At 47.3% G+C, this 20,257-nt stretch overlaps 1 protein-coding gene across 1 annotated transcript in view; it reads left to right on the top strand.

The window, feature by feature from the left end:
- Window positions 1-19,356: 19,356 nt before the first annotated feature.
- The window catches only part of HRH1 (histamine receptor H1), an 86,155-nt gene continuing 85,254 nt past the window's right edge, over window positions 19,357-20,257 (top strand). The window contains exon 1 of the mRNA XM_019732695.2: window positions 19,357-19,981. The gene's annotated coding sequence lies outside the window, so the exon portion shown is untranslated. The remainder of the gene's footprint in view (window positions 19,982-20,257) is intronic.

The raw sequence follows: 20,257 nt of genomic DNA, 5'->3' as shown, positions 1-20,257 counted from the left end.
CAGAGGGGCTCTCCCTCTGCAAGACTGGCTTCTCATCAGCTCATGCTTCTAGAGGCCTCTCAGCCATCAGGGCTGAGCGGAGGCCAGGTGTTAGATGATTAAACAGACACCCCACAGCTAAGAAATTCAAATGCTAATTAACCCCAGCCCAGCAGACTCAAAGGAAGCCAGTCTGGCTTGCACTGATGGTAGGTGGCATTAATACCTAATGGTCCATTCTAATCGCTGTCTTTTCCCAAGTTCCTCCTGTTTCTCAAAGTACTTTCAATCAAGCAAAGAGCATCCACAGAGAGCCTCTGAGCCCTGTCCCCTGGGGAAAAGAGGTCATGAAACAGAAAGCCACCCCACCATGAGCTAATAAGTGAGCTGGCCAGACAAGCTTTAACATTCAGAGTGCAGTGAAAGATGGGAGAAGGGCAGGGTGAGCGTGTTTGCTGCACCTGCCTCTCAAAACGGTGAGGAAAATTCAGAGAAATAAGGGATGTGACAGTTCCTGGCACTCTGCCTGGTGCATTCTACAGGCTCCTAAGTAGTAAATAGGATTAACTCGGTGAACAGGACTATCCCCACCTGGCCTTTTAGGAAACTGAGGCTGAGGCTCAGGACGTGGCCAAGGGTATACAACCAGTGGAGGCAGAGCTGGAAAGCCACCCCAAGCCGCTTTAGGAGGATTCATTCACTCACAAGATCTACCCGGCCTCTGCTGTGTGTGGGACAGTCTGCCAGGCACAGAGGGTACACGGGTGTCCTGGGGCAGCTTCCCGGGAAGGGGAGCTGGAGTCGGGATGCTTCTGCACATGTGCAGTGGGAGCAAAGGACGCGATCCCTAGGCTTCAGCCTGGCCCTGCAGGGGTGCACCCCTGAGTTGATCCCAGGATTTTGACCCATGTCATCATTGGCCACAGGCTGTCCCCGTGTAGAAGGCAGGACCTCCCAAGCAAGGGGGCTCCCGTTAGGCCAAGGACAGTTCTCAGGTAAACTGGGAGGGGCATCAAGAGCACAAACTACAGTCGGCAGTGCTGTGGGTGAAGCAAACAAGACGTGCATGGTTCCTACTCGCAGGCCCTCCCAGTTGCAGAGTAGAGTCTCAAGGGAAACCCTCAGGAAACTCACTAAGACTGCCTGACATCACCATATAAGGATACTCACACTTCTCGTGGGAAGCAAAAGAGAGTAACAGTCACTAAAGACCATTTTGTGAGAACTGCTGTGTGCCAAGCACTGTTCTAAGCACTTGAGCTACAGTAGCAGGAGAAAGAAAATGGTAGAGTTTATATTGCAGTGGGAAGCAGGGCGACCCTGCTGCACAAGTCCAGGAGGTGACATTGCCCTATCACATCGTACTCTGGGTAAATGGGGAGCTCCAGAACTGTGCAGTGCACAGCCTGTGCAATAAGACACAGCCACCTCCATTGGCAGAGACAGATAGTAAACAATATAAGGAAGCACAGTATGTATGTATGTGTGTGAGACGGTGAGAAATGCTGAGGAACAAAAGTAGAGAATACAGAGGCTGTGGGCGTGGGAGAGGGTACAGTTTAAGATTGGGTGGCCAGGGACAAGCTCACTGAGATGACTCCATCAGACAGCATCCCAGCAGGAAACAACTGGCATCTAAGTGGGTTGTTGGAGGAGAGTCAGGACAGTGGGCAGAATGAAGGCAAACTACAGGGATAGTGGAGTGGGGCTCCTATCGCTCTGAGGCTAGAAGGGGAAGAGGCATGACAGAAGACAGAGAGAGAAGCTGTGTGGAGAAGGGGCCGTGCACTCAGCCAGCCTGCAACAGTCAGGCTGGGGAAGAAGTACTGGACCTCACTCCTCCCGCAATCGAGGGGTCCTCCAGAAGCAGTCTGTCGATTTAGTCCCTAGGGTCAGCACCTGGGGGGGGACAGTAGAAATAGGTATTGAGGGGTTCAGTCAGGCATGCAAACAGAAGATACACAATGACACTTGGAAAGAGACCTGAAGGAAACACGTTCAGTGGACATTTAGAGAAGTATGTTCCAGGCAGAGGGAAGAGCATTGGCAAAGGTCCCATGCTGGGAGTGAGCCTGGAATCTCTATGCAACAGCAGCTGGCTGCCATGGCTGCAGCCCAGTGAATGCAAAGTGAGTGACATCAGAAGGAACAAGAGTGGCTGGCTGATTGTCTAGGCTTTGGAATAAGATGAGAAGCCCTGGGCGATGCTGAGCAAAGGATCGGAATGCTCCGGTGTCCCTGTTGATAGGCTCTCCCTTGCTCAGTGCAGACACCAGGTAGTCAGGGGCAGAGATGGACGCGTGGAGAGCAGGGAGAAGGCTGTGCATCGCCCAGGTGACAGACGTGCACGGCTGGCGCAAGAGTAACGCAAGCGAGTTACGCTTGTTACTTGGTGACACGAGGCTGGATACTGATGCTATTTTGAAGGTAGAGCCATGGGGTTTTCTGATGGGGTTGTGGGATGTGAAGGTAGAACTTGTTCCTCTTGTCTGTTATCCTCCAGCAACTCAGGTACAGCCAATGTGGGCCCCTTGTAAGAAGAAGTTTGCTTGTTGATAAGGAAGGGGAACCTCTGATATCTGCAAATTTCCTGTGAAGCTTCTCTGTCATTCCTGTTGGATGGGGGCAGGGGCTGGGGCATCACGATAGTGTTACGGTTCTGCCTAAAAGTGCTGTCTTTGTCCTTGGAGTTTCCATGCTTCCAGATGAAATGCTAAGAAAGCTGAGATTTACTACATAATAATATGGCAGTGGCTGAGGTGACAGAGGAAATAAAATCAGCCATAAATTGAGAGTTGTTGAAGTTGGATGATGGTACGTGGGTGTTTATTACACTATGCTCTCTAGTTTTGTGTAATTTTAATTTTTGCAAAGTAAAAGTTGTGTGTGTGTTTTTAAATCCTTATTGTGGATTGTTGTGATTGGAACTGTCTGGTATCTAGTCTATGGTGGTGGTCACATGATTCTACACATGGGATAAATTTGCAAAACACACACACACACACAAATGAATGCATGTCATGTAAAACTGGCAGAACACATCTATGGTCATAGAAGCGGTTCCCTCTGTGGGAGAGGAAGGCGGAACTGTTATTGACTGACAAGGGGCACTGGAAGAAGGTGCCAGAAATGTTCTATACTTTGACCTGGGGGATGGTAACACAGTTATATGGATAGGTAGAATTTTTAATATTTGTGCATTTTATTATATGTAATTATACCTCAATTTTTAATAGTCTCGTTTCCCTTAAAAACATTTCAAAAATAATACCTTACCCTTGGTGCTATGAAGAGATAAACACACTGCACTCCGTGAGAGTCACACTATGTTTAGGGTGGGGGTGGAGGGGTCCCCAAGGATGGCTTGCTGGGGGAAGTGATGGCTCAAGGGAACTTCGAAGGCCTTGAGCTGACGGTTACACAAAGAAGACGACTAAGGGCCTTCCAGGCACAGGGAACAACATGCAAAGGCACGAGGTGAGTCCCAAGAGAACCTGAACGAATTCTTCACCCACTAAAACCATGAGAGAACAAATTGATGTTTCAAGTCAATAAGTGTTGGGGTGATTTGTCACCTCGTTTGTCGTGATGAGAACTAGTGCACCGTCTTCCTCTTCATCACTGGCAACACTGAGAGCTCACCATGTGGTTTGTCACTTACCCCTCCCTCCCAATAATGTTATGAGGCAGATACTCTTATTATCCCCATTTTACAGACAAGATAACTGAGGTTTAGAGACGTGAACCCTCTCCTCGGAGTACCCCTGAACTTAACGACCTTATGGTCAGGCTGGAGAGTCAGAAACTCAAGTATCTATGACTCAAGACAAACACGGTTCTAGGATCCCAGGGGGGAGAGAGGAATTTTGGATTCTGGCTTCTGGTAGTTGGGCCTCATGGGTTGAGAGAACACTCCAAAAGCAACAGACACAGCCCCCGCTGTTGAGGGCCTGCCTAGTGGAGGTGGAGGTCAGATGCTTATGAATAGAGTATTTCCCGGCAGAGAATCATAGACACCTGTATGGGAATGATGAAAAAAATGTAATAATAAGTCCTCAGAAGGTCCTGGCACTTTGCACGTACAAAAATATACACATCTATCCTTCTGTGGAATCCCGCCTGGCAGATAAGCATGGTGTTAGGGTTAGATGAGGTCGTGAGGGTAGGGCCTCGTGATGGGTTTAGTGGCCTTGTAGGAAAAGACACCAGGGAACCCATTCTCTTTCTCTCTCTCTCTCTCTCTCTCTCTCTCTCTCTCTCTCTCATTCTCTCACAGAGAAAAGGCCATGTGATGACGCAATGAGAAGGCTGTAAGCCAGGAAGAGAGTTCTCACTAGAACCCAACCATGCTGGCACCCTGATTTCAGACTTCCTGCCTCCAGAAGTGTGAAAACATAATGTCTGCTGTTTAAGCCATGCAGTCTGTGGTATTTTGTGGCATCCCGAGTGACTGAAACACATGGCAATGTGCATTTTACAGGTGGGGACACTTCAGCCCAAAGAAGTTATATGATTCTCACAGCCACACAGTCTTGAAGTGGCAGAGCCCAGGTTAAAACATGGCAATTGTGTTGATGGAGGTCAGGGGGTGCCTCTAAGGGAGGTTCTGGGAACAGGTGAGCAGGGAGCAGGGTTTTGAAATGGGCAAGTGGCTTGGGGGGCAGGCTGGGGCATGGGTGGGTCTGAGGGGGCAGGGTCAGTCCCCAGGAGGCTCCTGGGGGTGTGTGAGGATAAAAAGGGAGTGTAGCTGGAGTGGAAAGAATGAGCAAGTGGGATGTGTGGAAAAGGCTTGGCTTAGGGAATTTGAGTGTTCGGTGGAATTGCAGCTGGAGGGGTGTGTAAACTGAGGAGTCTTGGAGCTGGGGCCAAAGTCAACCACCTACAGAGGGAAGAAGGGTTTGCTTCGGTTCTTGGGTGGTTTTAGTATATTCACAATTTTGTGCAACTACTATCCATTTCCAGAACATTTCCATCGCTCCAAAACACAACTCCATCTCTCCCAATTCCCCTCTTCCCCTATTGCTTGGCAACCACTAATCTACTTTTAGTCTCTATAGATTTTCCTATTCTGCACTTTCATATAAATGGGATCAACTCGGCGATATGTTGTCTAATGTAACGGTCTTCTCTCACTTAGCATAATGGTTTCAAGGCTTCTTTATGTTGTAGCATTTATAGCAGAACTTCACTCCTTTATAAGGCTGTCTAATAGTCCATCATGTGGCTAGTCCACGTTTTGTATTTCTATTCGTTAGAAATAGACACTTGAGTGGTTACCTTTTTTGGCTGTTATAAATAATGCTGCTATGAACATTCTTGTACAAGATTTTGTATGAACACATGTTTTTTGTTCTCTTGGATATATACCAGGGAATTGGGGGATCATTTGGTAATTCTATGTTTAACTTTTTGAGGAAACAGCAAACTGCTTTCCAGAGCAGCTGCACCATTCCCACCAGCCATGTTTTAGGGTTCCATAGCCTCTGCATACTTGCCAACATTTGTCTGCTTTCTTTCCTCTTCATATAGCTGTCTTAGTTGGTATGAAGTGGTATCTCATTTTGGTTTTGATTTGCATTTCCCTAATGACTAATGACATTAAGTATCGTTCCATGTGCTTATTGGCCATTTGTATATCTTTTTTTGAGAAAGTCTGTTTAGATCCATTGTCCATTTTTTAGTTGGGGTTTTGCTTTTCAGTGTTGGTTTGTAAGAATTATTCTAGATGCTGGACACGTATTAGATATGTGATAGTTCCTCTGGCAGTCCCCTTTTTCTAATTCACACCAGGGCTCCTTTGGGGTTGGTAGGGACCTTAACTCTGGTGCCAACAGCACTGGACACTCTCCCACCATGAAGACAGAAAGTCTCTCCGAAGTCTCACCCAAGAGGATGTGTTAGCACCTGAGTGTCTGCACAGCGGGTCCGCCATGTGTCAGGTACTCGAAGCATGAATCTGAAGATAACACGGTCCCTTCCCTACCGTGTTCCCATCTCCGTGAACAATACCTACTATCACCCAGACCCTGAAGTCGGGTCCACCTTGACTCTTCCCCCTTCACACCACCATCCCATCAGCTGCCAGCACAGCCCGTCACCTCTCCATTCTCTCCTCTGCCCCACCCCAGTCTAGGCCATGGTTACTGAAATGATTCCAATATCATTTCTGCTCCTCTGAGAGCTTTCTTCAGAACTCTCTGGAGTCCTTCTGGCTTGCTTCTTCCAGTCCAGGCTCCCTTCCATCTGCACACGAGCAGAGTAACCTTTCTTAAGTGACAATCCCGTCAAGCGACTCCCCTAGCTGAACTTCTTAATGGCTAAAGGCTGCTCCCTCCACTCTCCCTCTTGAAGTGACTCAGCCACACTGAACTTGCTCCCAATATCCCAACTCACCTCACCTCTAGGCTGCGCAGGAAATCATTCACTCTGAAATAAGGGATAGTAAAGAAATGGTTGTGGAGATTTCCAAAATAGGTTACAGGCTGAGCAGCAAGCAACAGGTCAGGAGGAGCTGGCGGTTTGTGTGGGGAAGGGGAAGGGTGCCAGTGAGGGGAGGGAACCTCACTCATGCGTGTGCAATGACACACTTGGACATGCAGGCCTGCCCAGTACTCGTCTGAGTCACCCAACAGTCCCCTGGGCTGTGAAAGCCGAAGCCGGCCCTAAGCGTTGGGAGACAGATTCTGCTAGCCCACTTGGATCCTCTTAGATTCCTCAAACCCAGGCATGAAAGAAGCCATTAGAAATTCTGTGACTCACCCCTTTATCCCTTTGCCTCTATAAACCTCATCTTCCCACCTCAAAAATGGGAACAATGACAGGCTGTCATGGGCTCAAAGCACATCTGCGCTTAGGGAGCACACCTGCACTTTTGTGTTAACGTTTATAATGGATGGGGAAACAGGCCCGGAGAGAAGAATCAGTAATTTCCAACCTTGCCTGTTTCTTAGGATCACCAGGGGAATCTGTTGAAAATAAGGATCCCTAGATCCTACTGACATCTTGGCGTAGGTGTCCTGTCATCTGCAATGTTTACCAGGTGATTCTCCTGGAAACCAGGGGGGCAGCTGAAACCCAGAAAGGTACAGGGGAGCCAGGAGGCCCCCATCTCCTGATGGGGTCTGGTTCTCTCCCCAGAATCCTGAGGTGTGCCTCTGGCAGGAGGGTCACTGACGCCGGGGCTGTGTGTGACCAGCCTGCCTGGCCCTCCCAGCCTGGAAGCTAGAAGCTGCTGGAATACTTCTCACCTCTGGACTTGGCTGTTAAGGAAGCTCTGGGGAGAGAAGTCTCCTGGGGCACAGCCGGCTGCTCTGAGAGCTTTCTAGCAAACTGGGAAGGGGAGGCTTGGGAGAGTGAGTGGGGAGTGGCGAAGGACAGAAAGCTCTACCCTAGGACAAACAGAACTGAAACCAAAAGAAATGAGTCAAGTTTGCCCTGGGGCAGGGTGGGCAAGGAGGTGGGGCGGGTGGCACAGATGCTTCAGCTGTCACCTCCCTGTCTGTCCCAGGCTCCCTGTACCCTCCTGGCTCCCTGCCTGCCCTTCTTATCAAAACATTCTCAGTACAGGATCCGAAACTCATCCACAGTTAAGTGAGATTGCTTAATAACACAAATCTAAAATATGACCATATTTCTCTCTCTCTCTCTCTCTCTCTCCTCCTCCTCCTCCTCCTCCTCCTCCTCTTCCTCTTCCCTCCTCCATGGTCTATATTTGTTAATTTTGCCCCTGGTTTTGACCTTTTAGTCTGAGTTGCATCTCCTCAGCTCTTTACTTCTTCACTTGTTATTTATGTTTTCCACACTCACTTGGCACCGCACAACTCCAGTCACATCCCACTCTCAGCCATCTCTGCCTCTGCCCGTACAGAGCTGTAGCTGAACGTGGCTGCTGAAAAGCTGACAACCAGCCTGACTCTGCTCACGTTAAAATTCATGACCGGGAATGTTAGGAAAGCCCTCAGTGCTGCCAGCGAGACTATCTTTCTATTCAATCACGCTCCAGCTAGCTGGATGACTGTTTCAGCCTCCGCGCCCCTAACCCCTAATGCCTCCTTCCCCAGGCCTCACTCTCCACTTCCACCGCACACTGACCTCCAGCTGGCGTCTCCCCCACATATTCAGCCCTACCTGTTGCCAGGTGATCGGACCAGGCGCTTGTGTATCTGTACTGTGCACTGCAGCCCATCCCCCTTCATCTGCTCAACGACGTCTCTAGCAAGCCTCCTTTTTCCACAGCATCATTTTTAACCTCTTCTGGATTATTCTCATCAGCATACAAACATGCCCGGATTTCCCCCACCTTTAAAACAGCAACAACAACAAAAATCTTTTTGACCCCTCTTCCCCCGGTAGCTCCCCCTTCACGTCTCCCTTTTGGGGTTCTTGCTGTAACAATCCATTCCCAAACCTATGGACCCGCACATAACAACCATTTTATAACCTCCCCAATTCAGTGGGTTGACAGGGCTCAGCTGGGTGGTGATCTGTTTCATGTAGTATCAGTTGTAGGCTTCTGGGGCCTCCACTGGGCTAGGATGGCACAAGGCCGGTGGCTGGTGCTGGCTGCTGGCTGGGGCGCGGTGGGGCGCAGAGGGCCTCCACTCTCTCCTCCGTGTGGCTGGTCCGTGTTGCCTGGGCTGCTTTCAGCACGGTGGCTGGGTTCCAGGAATGCAAAAGCTGCCAGGCCTTCTTAAGGCTTAGGCCTGGAAACGGGTACAGTGTGGCTTTTGCCACACGTTAGGTTAAAGCTGGTCACAGGAATAACCTAGATCCGAGGGAATGGATGACACAAGGACTTTAATACCAGGAGACGTTGCTTGGAGGCCACTGAGCAACACACTTCCATATTCCCCTTTGAAGCAAAACTCCTGAAAAGAACTGTTCACCCTCGATCTTTCCAGTTCTTCCCTCCCATTTTTATAAACACATTCCGATCAGGTATTCACTCCCACTGCTCCTTGGATGCCCCTTTTGTCAAGGTCACTAATGGCCTCCTATGGCAAAATCCAAGGTCAACTCTCAGTCCTTGCCTCTTATGTGGCTTGGCCAGCTGACTGCTTCCTTCCTCACTTGATTTCTATGGCTCTGTGCTCTCCCCGTCGTCCCCCTTCCCCAATGGTCCCTGCTTCTCATCTCCTTTCACTGGTTCCCTTCCTCCCCAACCTCTTACTGTTGGGATGAGTTAGGGCTCAGTCCTTGACCCTCTTCTCTTCCCGCTCTGTCTCAGTTCCTACTAATCCCACCCACTCTCAGTGCTTTCAATACCGTTTATACGTAAGGGACTCCACGTTTGAGGTCCAAATAGACCCCTCCTGAATTCTGACTCATATCTGGCTGCCTACTTGACTTCTCCACTGCACATCAAATCCCTCATGTCCCAAAGTAAACTCCTGCCTGCTCACCTCCCAAAACCTGACCTGACCCCAGATTTCCCTATTTAGGTTGAGAACTACTTTCTTAAAGTTACTCAGGCCAAATACTCCAGCATCAACCTTAATTCCTCTCTCTCATACCCCATATCCAACTACCGTGCAATCCTGTGGGATCTGCCTTCAGAATGTATCCAGACTCCAACCACCTGTCATCATTTTGTCTGCCACTGCCCTGGTCTGAGCCACCACCCCTCTTAGCTGGGTGACTTCTCATGGTACTTTCTACTTCTACCCTAACCGCCTATGGCCTACTGAGTTATAACAGTGACCAGAAGAGTTCTTTTACAATTTAAGCCCAATCACAACACCCCTCTGTTGGCTCCCATGGCTCCCATGTCACTCAGCATAAAAGCCAAAGTCTTCACCATCACCTACAAGGCCCTGTGTGACCTGGCCACCCTGTGACCCCTGATCCCCTTCTCAGCTCCCATTTACTCACTCTGCTCCAGCTGCGGAGCCTCTGATATTATCCCTCAAACACAGCAGGCATACTCCCCCCAAAACCTCTGCGCAGGCCTTTTTCTCCACCTGGGATGCTCTCCCCTTAGATCTCTGCAGGGCTCCTTCCCCCAGCTCCTTCATGTCTTTGCTCAGAGGTCACCTTCTCCTGATCTCTCCATTTAGAATTGCATCCCACCCCCACTTCTCTGGCTTTTCCAATTTCCTTTTCCCTGCTCTCCTCTCTCATCAGTAGCTCTTAATCTTCTAGCACACTCTGTGATTTACTCATTTATTATGCTTATTGTTTATTGTCTGTCTTTTGCTGCTAGAATGTAAAGTTCCCAAGGGGAGGAATCTTTGTCTCTTGTCATGAATGTATTCTAATGCCTAACGCAGAGCCAGGTACAGAGAGGGTGCTAAAATTTTATTTTTTAATTTTACTATAATTAGGTTGAATCCTTTTAAGTATCTCAAATCCTTTGTGACACAAGGTAGGTATCGACAAACTTATTCTTCTTGTATTTATCCATCCATGCATTCATCCATTCATCCATCCAGTTGACTGCGCATCCATTCATCCATGCTCATGTATCTTGTTATTGCCATCCATTCATGTCTGTCTGTCCATCTATTCATTTGTCCCACCCAACGTATATCCAAATGATCCTTCAACAAACAGTTTTAAAGAATCTATAAGCATTATGCTGGGCCCCATAGTCAAATCCATGACAATGAGACTTGGATGCCTGAGGTGGTTGTAATTGAATAACTGTTACAGGATGTTTGCATAACAAAAAAAACCCTAAAAACTACAAACAAGGTTGTAATTGAATAAAATAACTGTTCCAGGATGTTTGCATAATGAAAAAAAAACAACACTAAAAACAAGGCCTCAATTTCTAATACAGAGCATTGCACCCTAAGCGACAGCTGCTGAGTTGGTCGGGCAGAAGTGGGCTGGGAGAGGGAGAGAGGAAAATTGCTCTTGCAATATGAGATAGTAGCACTCACCTGACAGAATTAGCTAAGGCGTGTGGAAAACATCTTCTATCAGTGGTTCTTAACCCTCGCTGGACACTATTCCCCAGGGAAGCTGACAGCCAGGCTCTCCCTCCAAATAATGAAGTCTGAATCTCTTGGGGTGAGGCCTGGGCATTGTTTATAAGAAGCTTCCCCGGGAGTCTAATGTGTAGTCAGGCTTGTGTACCATAGAGCAGTTGAGGCAGATTTAATTAGAGGAGTCGAGACATTTGTGAAGATGGTGACAACAGTGACTGGACACTTTCAAAGGCTTCACTGTTGTATGTTTCTTGTTGTCTTCCTCTTACATTTTAATTTAGCTCATGTTATAGGCAGAACTCACGTGCATAAGGCTGATTTTTGGAGGGGTCATTAAAGGAAGGAAGGGTTGGAGATCAACTCAAAGGTTGAGACCCAGAGGGGAAGAGAGAGAGACAGAGAGAAAGAGAGAGATAGCTCCCTGTGAGTAAGCGGAGAAATGGCAAGAACACGTCTGTGAAATTTGTTCTGCCAGTAATTAAACTTCATATAAGTTGAATTATATAATATTTAATTTTTTATGTTTGGTTTATTTTATTCAAAATAATGATTTTGACTTTCTTCCATGTTGTTGTGGGCAGCAATAATTCCTGTACTTTTATTGCTGTATGAACTTACCACAGTTTATTTATTCAAACTCTTGTTGGTAGATATTTGGTTTGTTTCCAATGTGGACCATGATGAATAACGCTGTTCCGCTTTGTGTACAGTTTTTTGTGGACATATGTTCTTACTTCTCTTAGCGATACCCCTAGGAATGGACTTTCTGGATCACAGGGTAGATCTATGTTTCGTAAAGTGGCCAAGCAGTGCTCCCCAGTGCCTGTGCCATGTTGCATCCCCACCAGGTGTGTGTGAGAATTCCAGGGGCTCCACATCCTCGCCAACACTTTGATGTTGTAAATCTTCTTAATTTCAGCCATTCTGATGGAGGCATGGAGGGAGCTCCTTGGGTTTTTCATTTCTGCTAATTTCTGTTCCCAGAAGCCTTATATCCTCCCCTTCCTCACCCCCCTACACCCCCCCCCCCCCCCCGCCCCATCTTAGGCTATTGTCTCAAGGCTACTGTCCTTTTCTGGCCCCGCTGAAAAATAGAAACCAAAATCTTTTCTTGGCTTTTGAGTTTCAAAAGTCTAGGGTCTCAGGGGCAACAGGTAAAGGTTCTTGTGTATTGATGACTTGATTGATATGGGATAATGCAGGGGATTTAGAAGCAAGACTCTACCTCCCTGAAATGAGACAAGAGTTTCCAGACAAGGCTGAGGGAGAGAGCTGGAGCAGAAACAAGGGAGGAGATAGATGTGTAAGCCCCTGAGGGAAGGGGCACTTGAACCTGCCTCTTCTCAGGTGTGGCCCTGAGCTTGGAGAGAGACCCCAGAAGCCCCAGGTAAGTTCCAGGAAATTGAATGTAGAAAAGACCTGTGCTCTTCTCCTAGGCAGACTTGTAGGCATTTCTCTCTAGAGGAGAAACGGCTGTATGAGGCAGGGCAGAAGAACCTGAGATGTCTAACAGACCTCTCTATGTCTGAGGGGGTCTGGGGCTGAGCAATGATTCCGGTGCACTCAGGAGGGCCCTGGGAGCAGCTGAGAGATGGAATGAGACTTACGAACAGGGGACAATCTAGTAAAGTGACCTGCGTGGGTGGGTGACCCCTCCTCAGAGAGGAACAAAGATGTCTCAGCAGATGTCAGCATGAATAAGTGATATTGCACCCCAGATGCTCTCAACAAGATCCCTAGAACTCGGATACCACCCCCAGAGAAATAGAAAAAGCAACTTACCTGAGATTCAAGCTTCCCACCCAAAATAGGAGATCATAGCAGAGACTGAGCTCGCTTAACAAAAAATAACGTTACCTTTCTTGCTTACCTGAGTTCATGGACTGAAACTGGACCACTATTGCACGTTTCACTCTGTATCCTGCTTGTCTCTTTATTTCGTTTCCTCTCCTTGAGACTGTAAAGTAACTGGAGGGCAGGAGTAAGGTCTGATTTGTCCTGCAATCAGCGACCTCCTGGCCCAGGGCCTGGCACGGAGCAGGGCCCCGGTGAAGATTTGTCGAATATTTATTGTAAGCTCCTTGAGGAAAAGGAGAGAGAAATAGCTACATTAGTGAAGCACCTACTCTGTGGAAAGCCCTGTGCTGTTTTACACGTTGACTACCCTGTGAGGTCGGACTATGATGATCATTTTTGCAGAGAAACACGTAACAGCCAACATTTACTGCGCACTCACGAGATGCCAGATATCGTTCTAAGCATTTTTCATATATTAACTCCTGTAATCCTCACTACAACCCAGTGAGGTTACTACTATTATAATCCCCCATTTTACCGATGAGGAAACGGAAGCATGGAGCAATGAAGCGACTTGCTAAAGACTGTGATGGGATTGGAACCCAGGCCACTTGATTCCAACATCCATGTGCCCATGTCCAGCCCATTCCAATGCCCGTTCCCAGGCCTGTGCCCAAGGCCCCTGCACGGTCCGCTCGGCCTGAAACCTCTTCCTTCTTAATCCCCGTTCATCCCGCTGGTGAACTCTTCACACTCTTCACACCTTCTCTACATTCCTTGATGCCCACGAGTGGAACTGCTCATTCCTGCCTCCCTTTGTTCCTTTACTCTCATAGCACTTTATTTTTAGGATTTGTATGAGTTAGGATTGGGTTTGTCTACATGTAAGAGAAAATCCAAAATAATAGTGGCACAAGCAAGAATCTTTCTTGTATAAAAGAAGTCTAGAGATAGACACGCTAGGGCTGATAGAAGAGCTCCATGGCGCCAATGACTGAAGCTATTGCATCTGCTCCATCATCCTAGGATGGGCTCCCTTCCCAAATTGGTATTAGAGGTCAAAAGGGCCACTAAAGCTCCAGCCATTGCATCTGCATTGCAAGCAGCAGAAGAAAAGAGAGTTTGCTTGTTCCCTTTCAAAGGACTTCCCAGAAACTCCCACAACACTTTCCCTTATCTCTCATTGGCCAAAATTTAGTTACATGACCACACCTTGTTACAAGGGAGGCCGGGAAATATAATCTTTTAATTGGATATTAATTGGATAATGATTTATTAAGAGGCAAACCACCGTCCCTGACACATCATTACTTTCGTATTTAGCACATCATACCTGGGATGGTTTATTGAGATATTTTTTTCCCCAGCTAGAATATCTTGAGGGCAAATTCATGGCATCTTCATCCTCATTATCTCAAAGTCTAGCACGTGTTAGACACACTTGAGATGAAGGAATAAATTCCTTTGGTTGCCCTGGGCCCATAGCATAGTTCTCTGCCCACAGCAAGCCTTCAGTAATTGTTTGATTGAAAGGAATTGAAATGATCTTGACCTTAGTTTCCTCATTTGAAAAATGGATATACATTTTGACCTTAAAAGTCAATCCCAGTTTGGACATTTTGGTCCATTGTATGAAATTTTAAAAAATATAGCTAAATATTTAAAAATGAAAACCTAGCCAGAGATAGGAGCTGTGTGTAGCTTTCAGTCTTTCTATATCTTCTGCATAAACAGATACACATGTCTTGCATATAAATAGAATCCCACCGTGCATGCATTTTATAACCAACCATTTTTACTTAATAATATATGAAGGGACTTCTGCTTCTGTCTGTGACAAACTAGCTTGTAGAGATCAATCCTCTGAATAAACAACTAGAAAACCTGTATAAAACTGTTAGAAGGGAAATAAAAATCTGTTAGAGGGCATCAAAGAACTATCCAGAAAACCAGAACTTGAAGGATCAAGATCCCAGAGTGAAAAGAAACACATGGAGTTGGACCCAGCATTCTGTGTTCTTTTTCCCACGAATTTGCCAGTTCCTAGCTAGATGAAGAGACTCAGAGGCTATGCAGAAAGCAGATGCTAAGAAACAGAGCAGCTAAGCATGGCTTTCAGCAGTATTACAGCACGGGACAGACGAAAATAACTTATGCTGAACACGTTTCTGGGCCATTATATGTTCTCCGGGAGCATATATGAATATTCATTGAAGCTCACAGAACTTTTCCATACATAGAGTTTGGGCCTTGGAAATAACTCCAGAGAGAATGTACCCGAACACTGGATGTGGTAGCTGAGGCCCAGCGCTGCTGAATGACTTGCCCAGGGCCACACAGCAAATGCTCACAGCTTCTGGTGCAACCTTGTATAACACTGCTCTGTGGCTATTGCTACTGTTCCCTGGCGTAACCTTTCTGTTCCTCCCCACACATCCTAGCCAGAGAGAGAGAGACGGGTAGGTCAAATTCATCTCACCTCTGGTTGTGATCTTTTAATAAAGGAAAGTGCTTTTCTATAAGGAAACCAAACACAAATCCTTTTATGAGAATTATTGGGCATTTTTCCTAAGTACCAAAGTAATAGAAATTCACTAAAGAAATGTTAGAAAATACAGAGAAGTGAAAACCAAAAGCACCTACACATTTTTCCTCTCCTTCTCACCTACCCCTGATACAACTACCTTTAGCTTTATTATATACATGCATGGGTATATATTTTCACAAAATGAGTTTATGCATACCTTTTCTTTTATAACTTGCTCTTTTAATTTGTTCATATCACAACTAGTTTTCACATACATAATTCCATATTCTCTAGTGTGATCTTAACAGCTGTATAATAGTCCATTCTATTGACTATTTACAATAATGTAGTTAACCAATCCTCTATTGTTAAATATTTGGGTTATTTCCCATCTTTATTATTATATGCAATCCTGCAGTGAACATCTTTATGTGTATCTTGTTGATAGGATTATTTTCTCAGAAAAAACCCTTAGAATATGGAATAAAAGACAGAACATTTTTTAAATTCTCAGCATCTGGTTCCAAACTGTCCTCCAAGAAGACGGCAGCAATTAACACTTCCTCCAGCAGTGTGCCCACTAAACCTAAGTGCTTTGTTTAAGGGGCAGATGGAAGGAGGAGGTCTTGTCATGTCAGCTTGACATCAGCCATTTTTTCTCACCTTCTCTTGAATAGATAGGCTTTATAGCATGCCAGACTAACTAAATTTAGAGAGGAGAAGTCAGACTAACTGCCCAAAGCAAGAAACTCTGGAACTGACTCAGGGCCAAAGTGATAGGGTCAATTTTGATAACTCTAAGTAACATGCTTGCTGCTTGGCCCACTTTGGCCCTGAAAGATGGACATCTGCGCTCACACACTGAGCGGGAAATAAAACAAGGGAAGGGCCATCTTGCCTACTTTGGGCAGCTAATATGATAAATGACCACTTGGACCTCTCAGCACCCGGAGTGCAGAGTCCCAGAGGAAATGGCTGAATTCATAATGTGATGGGTGGGGAGCTTGCCTGGGCACTCTGCCCAGCTCTACCAGTCCATAGCTTTTTGCACAGTTTGGGGACCCAACATAACTGGCATTCACTTCCTTGGTTCTTAAGGACTTTGCAATTGTCTAGTTTCCCCTGTGCTAGTGCAAAGAAAACTCCTTTGGTTGGTGGGAGATCTAAATTTTCTCAGCTAAGAACTTAATGGGGATTTGGTTCAGGTCAGAGGAAATGGGTTCTGCAGCTGGTTAGCTAGGTCACGTTAGGCAAGTCCCTTCCTCTCTCTGCATCTTCTTAGTTTCCCCACGTGAAGAGGAAGCAGTTGACCTGGATTTGAGCCATGAATGCTGTTTCCCAGGGGAGAGAAAAGAAGGAAGGGGTCTCGGTTCTTGAGCACCCAAGAGAGCCAAGCACTCTGCACACACAAATTAAAAATGTATTTAATCCTAACAGTGGCTCTGTGAGGAAGTGGACATCTGTGCTTCTCCAGCACCAATGCCCCATTATTCTGCTAATAGAACCCTGAATTTCTTTTAGGAAACCATCCCTCACCCACTCTGACTCCCTGTGATTTAGGAGGAGCTGACCCTATCCCCTGACTCTAACAGCTGAGCATGTGATCCAAGCCAGGCCAATGGGAGACAACCCTCTGGGTTTGCTGGAGATATTGGGAAGGAATTGACCTCTTTGTCTTGAGGTTGCTTAACTGGCCATTTCTGCCTTCCTGCAGAAAGACCCATCTTGCTAATAAAACTGATACAAAGGAAAACAAAGTCAAGAGACAGAGGGAAACAGATTTATGACCTTCCTTTGAGTTTCTGGCATGGACTATGTCTGAATACAAAACTACCTCCTAAATTTTTCAGTTCAGAACCCTTTTGGGCTGAAGCTGATTATAGTTGGGTTTATGTTACCTGCAACCAAAAGAATCATCACTAAACTCCTGGATCTGAGGCAGATATTATTATTCTCATTTTATATATGAAGAAACTGAGGCTCAGTGAAGCAAAGTAAGCACAGAGCTAACAAGTGGCAGAGCAGACATTTTTAATCTACCTCTTTTTAATCTGCACCTCTAATTTCTACTCAGGAGCTCAAGTGGTTCCCCTTTCCCAGCTTTCTTCTACAAAATACAGAAGTAGGAACAGGCCTGTGGAGCCAGACAGATTCAGGTTCCAGACCTGGTTCAGCTTCTTCCTAAATGTCTGATCTTGGAATGACTTACTAACTGTATACTCTGAATAATTGTCTTTACCAATTTGGGCCTCAGTTTTCTCACCTGCAAAACAGGATGACAATAGTATCTACCTCACAGTCGTAAGGAGTAGATATATTTGATTATGTGATGCTCTTAGAACAGAGCCTGACACACAGTAAGTATGCCCTAAGGTCTACCTATTATTTTTCTTCTGCTGCCTGTTATTGTTAGTAAGTTGGCTAACCGCTCCACAACCTATACACCCAGGATGTGGCCTGAGTTATCTCATGATACATCAGTTCCAAATGCCACAACAAAACATATATACCCTGGTCACCAGGGGTTACAAATAATGTCTGACATGCTGTTTTTAAAATGCTGATGTTTCTAGAAATGCTGGTCACTGTGGGCTGGGCAGGCCTTACAACCAGCCCAGGAAGTGAAACTTTGGAGAGGAATTCCAAATAATCAAGTCCTTTGCTGAATCGCAGAAAGGAGAAAGAGAGGGGATGGAAGTGGTCCCAGCCATATCCAAGGCTTCTTCCCCCCCTTAGTCCCACAGCTATAAAGAGCAGAAATGCATTTCCCTTAGTGGCATTCTAGACCTTGGGGGTCTCTAGCTCCCCCAGTGCTCAGTTCCAAAAGGCGGGTTAGTCCGGTAACGTGTAAAATATGGAGGCCCTGGAGAATCACCAGGAAATAGGATGGGGCTTACTGTAGATTCAGCGTGAGTCCTGGTTGTGGGCTTATGCTAATGTACAAGGGCTGGTCAGAGGAACAAATGGGACTCCCTTACCCCTCTGATTCACAAAGGTCAGAGCTGTACCCAGGATAGTAACATAGCCTGTCAGCTATCCTGAACCCAAAGTCTCCTATCTCTGGATCACCATCAGCCCTTTAATCCCCACCTTGCAGACAGGCTCAGTGGTCGATGAGCTACCATTAATGGAGCACTTGCTAAGCCCCTTACATAAATGACCTCATGGAACTTTCCAGGAGCCCCATTGAGATGAAGATTATATGATGACTTTGGACCTTGTAGCCAAGCTACATAGGGTGGATTCCCATATATATATATATATATATATATATATATATATATATATATATACACATACATGTATATATACATATACATGTATATATACATATACATGTATATGTGTGTGTGTGTGTGTGTGTGTGTGTATATGTGTGTGTGACCTTGAGCAAGTTACTCAACCTCTCTGTACCCATTTTCTCCTCTGTAAAATAGGGATAGTAACAGTTCCTACTTATTCAGGCTGTTGTGAGGATTAACTGAGTAAGCATCTGTAACACTGAGAAGAATGCAGGGCACAATGACAGCTGTTTTTATTAATTCTCATTTTATATTTAAATGTGGACCCTGAGGGCAGCAAGAAGGCTCACCCACACACCATACACAGCTAGTGAAGCTGGTTCTCAAACTAGCTCTATATGATCCAACAACCACTGAGTGGAATTACCCTCTACTCAGAGGGGGCTAAAATACCCCCGTGAGGCCCCAAACCCACACCTTAGACCCCACAGCTCAGTCTGCTCTTTCTCAAACACCCTCCTCTTCCCCTGAACTTGGGTGTCTCTTCTGAAATGTTGAGATAAGATCTGAAGCCATAACTGTTTAGCAGTTCAAATGGAGGTTTTCTAGCACTGATGAGAGAGAGAAAACTCTGCCTCTCTCTCCCAGCTTTGGAAACAAAGGCAGCTGGTAAGAGTTCTCGAGTTCCTCCAGAGGGCAGAGGCTCCTAGCGCCACACCACTCTCACCCTTTCAATCCCCACCTCGCCACTTTCTGCTCAGGTTTGGCACAGGATGCTAAGTGCGACACGTCGTGTTTCGAAACTTGGCTCACCTGGAGGAGCTAGGGAGACACAGATGAGGGGTGTGGCATTCTAGACCTTGGGGGTCTCTAGCTCCCCATGAAACTTCTAGAGGGAGGTCCCTGTCTGTCAGTCCTATTCTTTCTATGTCTGCCTGGTTTTGGCTGTCTGTCTTTTTCTCTTTTGGTCTCTCCGGAGGGGATAAGGGAAGGGGAGGTTTGTGTTTGTCTATCAGTCGGTCTGTGGTTGGCTTTGCCCAACATCATCTCATCTCTGACTGTTTCTATCGCTACTTCTTTACCTTGACTTACCGATGTCTGTCTACCCTCAGTTCTCGCCAAGGTTCTAACCCTTCATTCGCCTCTCTCCAAACCCAAGGAGCCGCCCCACCCCGCAGAGCCCGAGGCTGGGGTGCTCTGCGGGAGCAGCTCCGACCCTGCGGCGGGCGGTAGGAGAAAGTGTCCACGCCCTAGGCGACCCGTGGCGCCCCCTCCCGGCGTGGGGCGGCCCTAGGAGAGCCGAGCTGGAGGCCTGGGCGCTGCCAGCGGATGGGGCCCGGGTCTCCGCCTCCCTCCCCGGCTGGCCCCCTCCGACGCGGCTCCTCCCCCCGGGCCCCGCCTCTCTAGTCCGCTCCTTCGGCGTCCCGGTAGCCGCTGCCGCCGAGCACTGAGCAGTCTGGCCACTGCTGCCGCCACACCACCAAACTTTCCCCGGAGCGGCGCCGGTGAGTCGTAGCTGGGCGCGGGCAGGGCGCGGGCAGGGGCGCGAGCGGGACTGCAGCTGCGGGGCGAGGCTATGCGCTGGCCAGGCTTGGGTCTGGGCATCCCCGCGGAGTTGCAGAGACCCCCAGAATCGACCGGCGTCGGGTAGACGCGGGTGGGGGACCTCGGGACGTGGGCGGCTTGGGTAGGGTCCCGTAGTGCGGCTCGCTCCGTGGCACCCTCCCAGATACTCAGCTCTGGCCCCAGCGCCCCTATGCGCAGACACCTGTGGCTTCCCC

The sequence above is a fragment of the Rhinolophus sinicus genome, linkage group LG10 (genome assembly GCF_036562045.2).
Source record: "Rhinolophus sinicus isolate RSC01 linkage group LG10, ASM3656204v1, whole genome shotgun sequence".
Lineage (NCBI taxonomy): Eukaryota > Metazoa > Chordata > Mammalia > Chiroptera > Rhinolophidae > Rhinolophus > Rhinolophus sinicus.
This window is presented reverse-complemented; position numbering and strand designations above follow the sequence as displayed.